Source organism: Tauraco erythrolophus, chromosome 11 (genome assembly GCF_009769465.1).
Source record: "Tauraco erythrolophus isolate bTauEry1 chromosome 11, bTauEry1.pri, whole genome shotgun sequence".
NCBI classification, from domain to species: Eukaryota; Metazoa; Chordata; class Aves; order Musophagiformes; family Musophagidae; genus Tauraco; species Tauraco erythrolophus.
This window is the reverse complement of record NC_141475.1, coordinates 4,419,985-4,432,341: the sequence shown is the minus strand read 5'-3', so window position 1 is coordinate 4,432,341 and position 12,357 is coordinate 4,419,985.

The window sequence follows — 12,357 nt, the reverse complement described above, 5'->3', positions numbered from 1 at the left end:
ATCAGCATGACATATTTATTTGAGATCTATGGCAGGAGGGCTTATAATTTTAATGAAATAAGAAGGACATGGACCAGTTGGAGAGGGTCCAGAGGAGGGCCACGAAGATGATATCCCTGTTCCTTGCAGGGGGGTTGGACTAGATGACCTTTGAAGGTCCCTTCCAGCCCTAACCATTCTATGATTCTATAAATACAAAACCCACTAAAAATAGGCAACATATAAAAACTTGGTATCAGTGACTTGGACCAGTGTCTAAAGTCAGATAAGCTGCTAAGAAAATGCTAAGAATATTCAAGTAGAAAATTAACTGATTCGTGATCTCAGCTTAATGTATCAGCAGGATGCACTGTTTAAAATGAGTAGTGATATAAAACTCCAGATAACAAGAGAACTCTGTTCTTTTAAGAAGTAGGGTTGAAGAGAATTTAGAACAAGATCAAAAGATTATGAGGTTTTAAGGAGTGAAGTGTTACTACTTGTAAAGCTAGAATAATAACAAATAAATTTGCTGAAACTATGTAATTGCCAAACTGCTTAACAAAAACATGTTTGGTTTTTTTTTTTTTCTGGCTGTATTCACACAGATCTGTTAATTTGGGATAGAGTCATTTTCTTTTTCAGGAAAAAAAGATGGTTTGGTATGATAATATTAAGAGCTGAAAGGGGAAACAAACTTGCTGCATCTCAGTTAGACACAGGGAAAAATAAATTTGCCTTCCAGAACACCAGATCAGAGAGGATTTGCCTCTAATGATTTTGTTCACCATACTGTAAAGATCAGGGTGATTTATAGAACTCTGATCTGCCTTGTTATAGTCTAAATTTAATGTGCGTTCAGTTTAGGTTTTGGTACAGATGTAACTATTTTCACTGGAGTTAATTCTTCTCTTTGAGTGACCCCTGAGGATCTCCCACTGTCTCTTTCTTCAGTGAGTTACATTAGTTGCCACTCAAAATATGGGAAGAGCTCGAGTTTGAGTAGACCAGATTGTCTTACATTTTTTTACTCTAGCTTTGTTTAGAGGCAGTCGTTTGCAGGAAAACATTAGATACTTACTAACCTTCCCTTATTCTCTCCCATTATAGTCTTTGTAAGAAGACAAAAGTGAATTCGAGTAAAATATGGTCAAAACTGGATATTCAAGTATCTAAAGTTAAGCCACGTCTGTGAATATGTGTCTGCACTTTCCATCCACACGACTAACTGCTATAGTGCAGGTGGCAAGGGCTTGTGCTTTGTGTAGGACTGTGGCAAGATGGCACAACGTCTGGGACTTAGGCAGTTGTTCAGATTAAAATTGTAGGTAAAGATCATGCCTCGTGGCCTGAAATTCAGAAAATTTTCCCTGAGTTAGTTATCTTTAGAGCACAAGGTCCGGCGATTATCAAACATGTGACAGCACGAAGAAGGGAGTCATACAGGATATGGCAGTACACTGCGATACGGCCTTAGTTCAGATATTTTTCTGAATATGGTACTTTCTCAAAACCTCCCTGTCTGTTGCTGTGATTATCATTCTTTAGCCAAGGTCACAAGCCATTGATAATAGATTTAAGTTCTCAAGAACAAATGTTTTTCTAAACCCATTTCAGAGAACAGGCTTTTTGATCACTTATTAGTGGTTGCACACTCTCCTATCAGCGCATTTAAGGTGTTTCTATATGCACATTACTCTACTTGTACTTTTTAAAAAGCATATGATGAAGTTTACTGCTGAGAATGGTTGATATGTGGGTCTACAGCAAGACCTTTTTATGGTTTAATGTGTAGCTGTCTGTCTCAGAAACACTGTGAGAACAGAAACGTGTTGCAGAGCATTAATATCCTCATCTTGGTCTGGGGACAGAGTGGCACAGAACAGGCACAATTTCTTCTCTTGGAGGAGGCTAGTGACCAGGACCGAGATCCTGTTTCTTCCTCTCCACAGAATATCTGAAGTGGGAGAAAAGGTGCTCATTTTACCTCCCACCTGTTTTCTCCAGCATGCCACAAAAGTTGCATCTGAATTCTCTTTCCCTAGAGACAAATTACTGTACTTTTTAGGCTTCTCTTTTGGGGCTGTAATTCTTAGGGGGGGTGCCTACCTAGGGGGAGGTCTGCTAATTTCCACTCTCAGCTTGTCCACATTATCTTTTCCACAGAGGTTCCTGCTCCACCCCAGTACAGGAAGGCTCAGTTATTTGAAGAGCTCCCAAGCCATTGCAAATTATAGCTGACATGATAGGGAAAGCTAAAATCAATGCCAGTTCACCATGCTGTAAGTTATTACAGTTCAGCTCATACCCCTTAAAAATCTAAAGGAACAGTGACACAGGCAGCTGTGTAAGGAAACCAGGACAGCTATTCCTGCCAGTCAGTTGTGTGTGTTTCTTGCACCAGACCCTTTCCCAGAATGACAGTCATTTCTGGACAATAGTCTTGAGGGACCTAAGAGGGGACATAACGAAAGAGTATTTTGCTCTTCCCATTTTGGCCTTCCCCTCCACAGCATCTTGCAGTTCAGCAGTGCAGGGGTACCAGAACGTAGTACGCCTTCCTCCTGTGGCTACTGCCGGAGAACGTTGCTGGTCACTGTGCACATGTGCTGCCCTCGGACTGCTGCTGGGCCAGTCTGTGTCTGACAACCAGCCCTCCACAGCTGTTTTCAGTACAATTGCTGCAAAATCTGCTCTGGGCATTGCTGTCAAGCCAGAGACACTCATCTACTCAGGCTCCTGCTCTGCCTACATGAATGCTAGTAAAGGTGGAATTTTCGTGGTATAACCAATATTGTTAGCAAAGTAAACCGCATCCGTTTTGCTGATTTCCAGTTGCTGCTGTTGGTCTGTTGCTGGAATACATGCGCTTTTAGCTACTTTTTCTAGAGCTGAGCATCTTTGTCAGAGGTTGTATTGGCAAAAGGCATCAGGCACTGTCCGTCCAGGGCTTGCAGCTGCTGACAGGGCCATGCTGCTGGAATGCATCCACTTTGGCACTTTATGGGTAACTGTGTGTCAGCTGTGACCTTGCGTGCTTCATGCAGACACTGGAAGGCTGGACTGTACCAAGTTACTACTTCACCGATTTTTTGCATCTTTGTATAAAAAGCTGCGGTAACAAAACACCGCGCACTTTTCATTCTCTGATCAGCAGAGCGGTTTGCTGACCAGCTTGATGCATATCCATTTCTCATACGGTTTCTAGAATTTCACATATGGAATTGTTGATCCTCTTGAAGTTATCTAAAGGAATTCTTGCCAGTTCAGTGGCAACAAACATTATACGGAGGCTTGACCTTATCAGCAGGCAGTTGTTTGCTCTTTGAAGCTATGAGAAGTGCTAACTACAATTTACTTGAGTTTCTGCAAAACCAACACAAAACCTGCTCCAGGATTTATCTGCAGGAATTATGTGGAATTTTTTTCTAGTATGTTTTGCTGGATTATCTGAAGAACAATAATGAAGTGCTCACAACCGCTATTGGTTTCTGCTTCACTGAGAACATTCAGATCCTTTTCACAGGTGGCAGCGGTAGTTATCAGCAAGATTCATGTATTCCTCCAAGGGGTACTGTGGACAAGTGCACTTGTGCCTGCCTTGTTACAGCTTTTGCTTCAATACAACATACATTTGCCTAATTTACATTTCCCTATCCTTTCCTTCCTATACCCTCTTCCCTCAAGAAAAAGTCCACTATTAACCTGGCAAGCCAGTAGCCGGAGGAGATGAAGCTCAAGATTAAAATGCTTCAGTTGCCCAACTTGTCTTTTTCTTTTCAACAGCCCTAATTTTGCCTGTTGGCTTGCATCTCAGTGTTTAATAATGCAGATATCTATCTGACTGTCAGTCTCATTTCTGAACTGATGCAGTAGTTTAACATTGATTCAAAGCCCCAAATTCTGGACTATACTCCTTAAAACAGAAGACACGTGTCACTCATAAGGTGGTTCTCCTTCAAAACGGAGCACTTCTATAATCTCTTCCAATTCCATAATAAGCTGACAGCACTGTCTGTATAGTAAATGACCACAGTCAGAATTCCAGAATAGTTCTCTGTGTGGACATGGCTCTAGAAAAATAGCTTGGGGAGGTGGGTTATACCAAAACAAACTGCTCTGCATTTGAAGTAAACTGATTATTCCAAAATAAATCCCTTTTATTATGGAAGAATATCTGCCCTGGGAACTATTATAATACATTTCACTATACTGCCAAGCACAAACTAGAAAGAATAATACTTTTATTTTAAATGATATCTAGCCTGTGTGAACTCCTTTTATTTAAGGCTATTTCCATTGTAAGAATAGTATTAGCCAGCCTGTTTCTGTTCAGAGATTCTTATCTCAGTGCTCTCAAAAGCTGTTTTCCAAGAGGTTACCGAAATGACAGATGTGTGGAAAGCTTTAATATTCTGGCTGGAAAGAGAAATTTTTCTTCTTCTATTTCTTAGACAGCATACCTTTTCCTTGAGTTTGTTTGGTCCACGACGGAATCTTATGTACATTTAGGAAGTGCTTAAACCCCACCTTGTCCAGCTCCTATGGAAAACACAACTGTGTTCCGTGGAACAGTTACCTTCTGTTTCAACCAGTGTTAGAGAAAATGCTCTCTTGCCTCTGGCTCCAGTAGCCTTTTCATGAAAATTCTAACCAAATCTAGGAAACTAAGTTTGAAATAGTCATTGTTCTTGAAAACAATGTTCCATATTTTCATAAATCGAGCCTTTTCTATTTTTTACTAAGAATATTCCTGTAACACTTTTCCAACAAGAAGGCAGCATTTCCTTTCCCTACAAATTAATACTCTCTTAATTAAGGAAAGCAACGTTAGAGGTAGGTTCTCACCACAGAGCACAGCACATGCACATCAGCTTCACTTGAGAAAACGGCGGAGACAAGGGCCTTGTGTCGGAGCAGCACGCAGCAGCCGGACCGCTGCAACGGCCCCACTGCACCGTCTGGGACACAGGCTCAGCCAGGCGCCCGCCACTGCAACTGTCTTCATCCTCTCTGCAGTGCGAGGAAGGTAGTTAATTGGGGATAAACAAAGCTTTACCAACATGGAGGAAAAACGAAGAGCCATAAAAAGGCTATTTAAAAGAAAAGGCCCTAGTTTTATTAAAACTGCAAATGTTTTAATAAATGTACTGGAGGGAGAGACTAAAACCTGTGAAATCGGCGGAAAGTTGCTATACATACATTCCGTTACTTTCCTTTTCTGTGATAGGTATTTTACAGGAAATGGGTTGTTGGGCTCCCTACAGTAGAGTGCACGTGCTCTGTGTTTTTCTTTAAAACATGCACAAATTGGCAGGACTGGCTGGTTTTGCTTAGGTCCCATTTTACTGTCAGTGACAAAGAAGTCTTGGAATTTCTCCTGTTTCCACCCAGCATCATCCAGTGATTAGAAAGTGGTACAATATAGGTAGCACTGCATCCTCTCAGGGAATGACGTGGAATTCTCTCCAGTAATTCTGACTGTGCACAGTTGTCAACCATAACCTTTCTTCCTCCTGACAAGGAAGAATGAGACTGGATTTTTTTTTTTTTATTGCAGCAAACATTTTTAAATGGAAGTATGAGCTGGATGAATTGTAGTGACAGAGGGAAGAATCAGTTAACTGAAATTGTCAGGGTCTAGAAGTCAAATCTAGGACAAAATTCAGCACAAGTTCAATGTAGCTCTGGTGGTTTTTTTCAATCATAGAGAGTTTTATGATTACCTGCCTTGTGAGACTCGGTGAAAGGGTAGTTGGGACTTCTATGTTTTCACTAAAATCAAATAATATATTTTTACAGTGTTTTAAAATTTAATTCTCTATTTCTGCTATGTATAGACTAGTAGGCTCAAATTTATTTTGTTTTTCCTCTTATCGTTCTTATGAGTGCTTCATCCCAACCAACTGTAATACCAGTGTACTGCATTTGTATGTGTTAGGCTTATTTCTAGGACTTTTTATTTATATAAAAACTGAAGAGCCAGAAAACTGTGCCACTGAGTATCGCTGATGTTCAGTGTACAAAGCAAAAAAAGAATTAAGAGATTGATATACTGTGGATAATGCCTTAAGTAGATCAAGCTTAGAACACATAAGCCCTCACTCCAGAGACCGTGCTAGGTCTGCAGCTATTTCCCCTACATGCCTGTATCAGGCTTAGCTGATGGTCCACTCTGGAGCTGGTCACTCCTTTATCTGGTGCAACTCTGAGTCACCACTCTCAGGTACAGTTTGGGCAGATCACTTGTCTTACCTCTCTGGCAAGTCACCCTGCGGCAAGGTTCAAAAGGGGACTGAAGTGCCACCTAGAAGTGAACAGCCCAGAAGAGTAAACTTGACGTTGAGTCCAGGAAAGCTGCCTGACACTACAACCCCAGCACGCTACATTGGCCCTACTGCTTTCACTTTAACCAAGAGCTTCTTTGCCTGGTGGCCTTTTAATTTTTTCTCCCAATTATCTTGTTGCTGTGCCCTAAAGAAGTTTAACATTCAAGGGCTCCTTTTATGGCAGCTTTTCTTTAATTATAAATGTTGTGAACTTAATTTTGCTCTTGCAGTCTTCATGACATTTCTTTTCCTCATGATCTCAAGTGTTGACTTGGTATCTTTTATAAAGAGTGTTTTGGTAAGATACTGACAGTCACAATCGCCGAGATAAAACCAGCTGTGGAAAATCCCTTTGGTTTGCAGCATCAACAGGACTGGGAGCCACGGCCGAGCGCGCTGCCTGGCACTGGGCACTCGACTGCACGGGTGTGTGGACAGCAGGGGGGGTCACCCTCCATCTCTTGGCTCTCAGACATACAGCTCCTACCATACAGAGGCTTCTGGAATGTGAACATCTTCCCATTTCCTTTACCACTGAGCTAATTTTATGGTGCGTCAAATATTGTGAAATGGAGAGGTTCTTTTATTTCTGCACTTTTTTTCATATCAGGGGATTTTTAAACCCGCGGCTTTTATTTGTTCAGAAACTATTCAGACTTTTGTTGGTCAAGTCTACAGCTCTTCTGCTACATTGCTTGTCGAAGAAGAAGAATTGAAAGAGCTGATCCTGTGGACACAAGACAGGCTGTGATTATCCACAGCTTGGCTTTGGCAGTCAATCTCTTTTAAAAAAAAAAACATTAAGCAGTACACTTCAAATTCCTCACACTTTTCAGGTGGTTGACTTCTGTCTAAAAGCCTTCAGAGAGCTGAATTGTGCACATTTCCAGTTTAGCAGCACATCTCTAAGCATATGATTGCTATATAGCCAGTTTATTTTATAGCTTTCAGCTTATTCACTTAATTACATAGCTTCTTAATTTGAGGCTTAAAGGGGAAAGTGATTAGTTACTTTTGTGCGTGTATCTCAGTTCTCATGAACTTTAGCATCCTTGCTTTGTCTGTTCACCATTTATGTTACAACATCAGCAAGGAAGGATGAATGCCTGTTCTAATTAGTTCTTTCCCTGGAGGATTACACAGAGATCTCAAGTCAAAATCCTGTAAGCACATTTGCTTTAGAATGCAGTTTCTAAACTGAGTTGTCAGTTTCTTGATCAAGGAAACAGTGGTATAAAACATTAAGAAACAGTGCATGTGTTAACAGGACATTTATACGCTTACGTAAGTCCCAATGGCAAAGACACAAGGATCCTTCTCGTGCATTGCAGAATTTACTGAAGAGTGTAAAAAGAAAACAAAATTGTATTTCCAATACTATTTAAATTAATATGTATGATACAAAGAAATCCATGCCAGTAAGTTTGGCCATAAGCCAATCTTAAGCTTCGGGTCACTGCAGAAAGTTACTAAGCTGTTCATACAGAAATTATTCCAGCACCATTTTCTGACTGTCTAGATGACCTGTTATGGGTGTGCATAGAGTCAACATCCAGAAACTTCACTGGCTGCATTGACTTCCTTCTGTGATGAGACCACCATCTTGGTGTTTCTAGATACATGTCACACTAATGTTCCTACCAGGAGCCAAGTGTTTGTGTCCTGTTTGTGTTCTGAGGAGTTACACAGAGCAAGGCTGAAAGGGTTACACTTGTTTCCTGTTAACAGGCATGTCACAGTGGACAGCTGCTGCATGAGAGAGTCAGGGGGAAGTGAAATCTTGTAGAACCCAAGCTCCTCTTATGTTTATTTAATCCCTATTTACGATTGGGTAATAATACTGCACCAACAAATAGGCTTGTCCTTTCTATCGAGCCCAGATGGCATCATCTTGCAGCTGTTGCAGAGCAAGTAGGAAAAAAAGGGCTTGAATAAGGAGCAGCTGGCACCTTGTACCTTCTCTGTGGACCCACAAACTCCTCCCTTAAATGGATTAATACCCTAGAAACTATATATGCTTCAGCTGCAACCCCAGTGCCCTGCTTAAACTTGGAGGCATTTGTGTTATTATTTTGAGAGATCAGCTAAGGTCTTTCCAGTGTTTCAAGGTCCTGACAGATATTTGGGTCTGCTACTTGCAGTTATTATACAGCAGCACATGTGCGCTTTGGTAAGTTCAGCTTTTGCTTATGTCTGTCCACAGGAGGGCTCAAAGCAGTGAGCTGCAAATGGAGGCTCATGGGGTGGATCTACTTCACTCATCTTCCCTTTGCAAGAGAGGAAGGACCATTGTTAGATAACTAGCTCTGTCTTACCAGTCATATGCTGACCTGCTGCTAAGACGCAGATTTATAGATCCACAGCATCCATGTGAGAAGAGGGAGTGGGATGATATCGTAACCACATGGTCTGCGGAAGTAGTTCCAAAACTCAGATTGGATCTCTGTAGCTGCTGAAGTTAGACTTTTCTTTGTTTAGAACAGCTGCTAGTGGCTTTACTGGTTTGATTCCTGCCAGCGTCTCTAAGACAGTCTTTGGTAGCTTTCAAACAGCAGACCTTTCCAGTGGTCCTAAACAGTAGTGCAAGAGCCAGAAATCAGATTGCCGGGCTTGCTGGGTCTGATAGACTTTTGCATCTTCAGCACCTGCTTCTCTGGCTGAAAGGAAACCATGTTGTACACAGGGAGCAGTGATCACCTTGCTGGCTGAGAGCGCTCTGTGATATTGTGGCTAACCTACAGCATGAGTGCTGAAGCCTTAGAGTCTTTACACCAGTGCTTCCAAACTGCTACGGGTTTCCAACTAGGAGTACAAGTATCACAGGAAAATGGTGTGTGGATGCTGCCACTCTGTATGGCTGGGAACTGCTGGTGATGCTGCAACAGCAGTGGATGAGCAAAATAGGTTTAGAACCCCCCTGTTCTGCACTTTGGTATAGGGTCTGAGCATTGATATCAGCGGCCAGCTGGTAAATCCCATCATTTGTGACTCCTCACTGTTCACTCGGTATATGGTACACACATATGCATATGACCAAAGCAAAGGGGAGTATCACATGCCTACTCTTCCTAAAGAAGCACAAAAAAAAATAACCTAGATTGAAATAAACAAGGTAAGTGTTTTGTTTCAGCCTCTTTGGGGTAACAGGGAGCTTATCCTGGGGAAACAAGTAGGTAAGGTTTAATCTCCTAGCACCCAAGATGTGCTTTATTTTTTCCCACCGCTTTTTTAAGTCCTAGCTTGCATCAATGCAGATTTAAATACAACGTGACCTTCAGTCGATGGATTTTGGAGTTCCTGCAGCTTTTGGTGTGATTTTTACATGGATACCCGAAGTGCTTGTGATGGTTAAGCATGGCTGATATAACCTTCGTGCTGGACATGAAGGTGATGTAAAATGTATGAATTCAGAGATGGAGTGTTGCCGTCTGAGGCTCGGCTGTGCAACAAGGGACGTTTGGCAGACTGCAGTGTGAGAGTTTGTGCGACTAACTGGGGGCTGTACAAACAGGAGAGAGACAGCGGATCCCAGCATACACTTGAATGGCTGCAAGTGAAGCTGTTAGACAACTGAGGGCAGGATTTATGCGAGGAATGGATCGTAAAATTTATTTTTCCAAACTACGATGCAAAAGATTAGAGAGACACCAAAGTGTCAACTTTTTTAGTGGGCTAAGGCAGGAGTCTCCTGTATGTATTTGCCGAGAAGAATGCAGAGGGAGGAAACCCGAAATGCATCTCCCTCAGTCCACAGGTTAGAGACAAAAAATACAATTTTTTTTTTCCCTCTAAAACGCTTTAGTTCTATCACTTGGTGTTTTAGGCCACTTGGTGATTGCAGGTTGTCACTCTCACTGCCTTACGGGAAACAGAGTTCTGCTCCAGGAGCTAGTCAGACCCACAGTGATGAATCCCAGATGAGATGTAGGAAAGCCAAGGGAGGTCTGGCCTGAGAGTGGAAGATTCAACTTGAAAGGCGGATAATGGCTAAACATGCAGTCTAGGTGAACTCAGAATAAGCAGGCAGTAAGAGTAGGTAACAGGAGGTAACAGTAACAACTTGTATTTTTTGGATTTCTTCTCTCTTTCCAGTGTTGTTTCCAATGGAATGGCCAGGGAATGTGTAGTTCTTGCTATTTTAACTCCACTCAGATCTTCTTTGTTCTAAGAAACACGCTGGTCTAAACTAGCACCGATGCAGTACTTGATGTTTAACTCCCCATGCAGCAAAGAACTACTCTATCATTGTCTTCAGTGGAATTTTACCTTGAGTATAAATAGGGATTGATTTAAGTATTTGCTTAAGTGATCATCTTAGGTGAGTCATACCTGTAAGCACCTTTGAAATACCGGCGTTTCAGAGCAGCATACGGAATTAGCAGGGAAGGATTCCACAGCATTTCAGTAAAAATAAAAGCATTGATCCCAGAGCTTTGGTTTTGCGGTGTCTCCGAGGCAGGATGTCGTGTACTTGCACGGGTGGGTGTAGATCAGAAGGGCACAGGCCTTCCCCACGCTTCCAGCAAGTTTGCCAGTCCCCCACTTCTAGATGGACGGTGCTGCAGGAAAGAAAACAGATTTTCAGCCAAAACTGTATCTTCCTTTGTGGTCTGTTAATCTTTCATGGATTGTACCTTAGTATGTTCTTTCACAAACTAACAGGCACTATACGTACCACAAATATAAATCAGTAACAAAATCCATTGGAAAATCTCCATCTGTATAACTAAAGAAAAAGGCCAAAATATTTTATATCTTGCAGCTAAAACAATTCATTAACAATAAATAGCTCATGTAACTGGAATTAACTTAATGGGCGATTTCCTCATCGTTCTGTCATTTCTAAATATTTATACGATTATAACCGCAGGCAAACACATTGCAATCCTAAAATCTGTTCTGCTTTTTTATGCTGCAGCATATAGTCCAACCATGTTTATAAACCTCACGTATATGCCTGTAGTTCCCAAATCATAATATAAATTTCAAACTTTTACATTGGATTTATACCATGCTTCTGGATGTAGCTGAACTTTGTGTATAAGAATGACATCATTATTTCTGGAGTTACCAGCCTACACGAAAAAAGGAAAATCAGAAGCAGACTTTTAAGAGGAAAATATCAAACAAAGTAAATGGTTTGAACACAATATATGATGCTTTTGGGTGCTATAAACGTTTTATTGTTACTTGTTTGGGAAGAACTGCATAACTCACTGGGGCTCCGCAACTTGAGTAATGCAACTATCTCAAAATCTAGCAGATTTATCAGTCATGGTGTTCACATGAAAATCTGGGGTTTCATTTCCTCCTAAGCCTTTATAAATTTGACCCAGTGTTTAATAATGGCTCATCTGCGTGTGTTTCCTTATGCTCATTATAAAACACAACTTGGATTAAAAAGTGTAATCTGGAGGGAATCTCCAGCACTAAAATATATTCGTAACTTCTATTTTAAAGAGTTTTGGAAGCTTAAGAAAACTGTCACCAATAGCAGTAATTACAGGATACACGGTATTTCTGTTTGAGATTTTTTGCTAGAAATTAACAACTGTTCATGCCATTAATTCTGCATAGACAATAACTCATGTCTAGAAGAAGTGCCAGCACGACCGCTGTCGCCCTCAGCCTCTTTGACACATTTCGTCCTACTTTTACAGGCAGCGGCGAGGGGCACCAGACGGTGGTTTTCTGGGGTTGCCTGGACCCTTGGTGGCAGTGAACCCCACCTGCCTTTCGGCGCCGAGCTGGCAGACCCACCACGGGACCTTCTTGCGCCTTCCGGAGAGGACTCTGCTCGGGTAAGGGGTTAAGCGCAGCTGGAGGCGCAGCAGCCGGCCTCTGCAGCTCCTGACGGTGCTGCTCTTGCAACAGCATCTCAGCCCGCTGACTGCTGCCCTGCACAGGGTGCTGCTGTAAGCCAGCGCCGTACCTGGCAGTTCCTGGCTCTTCCAGTGCGTGTTGCCTCATTTGTGAGACTGCTGTATGGCACAGGAATTCTGCAGCAGCACCGCTGCTGGGCGGCAGGCTGCCTGACAGATCAGCAGAA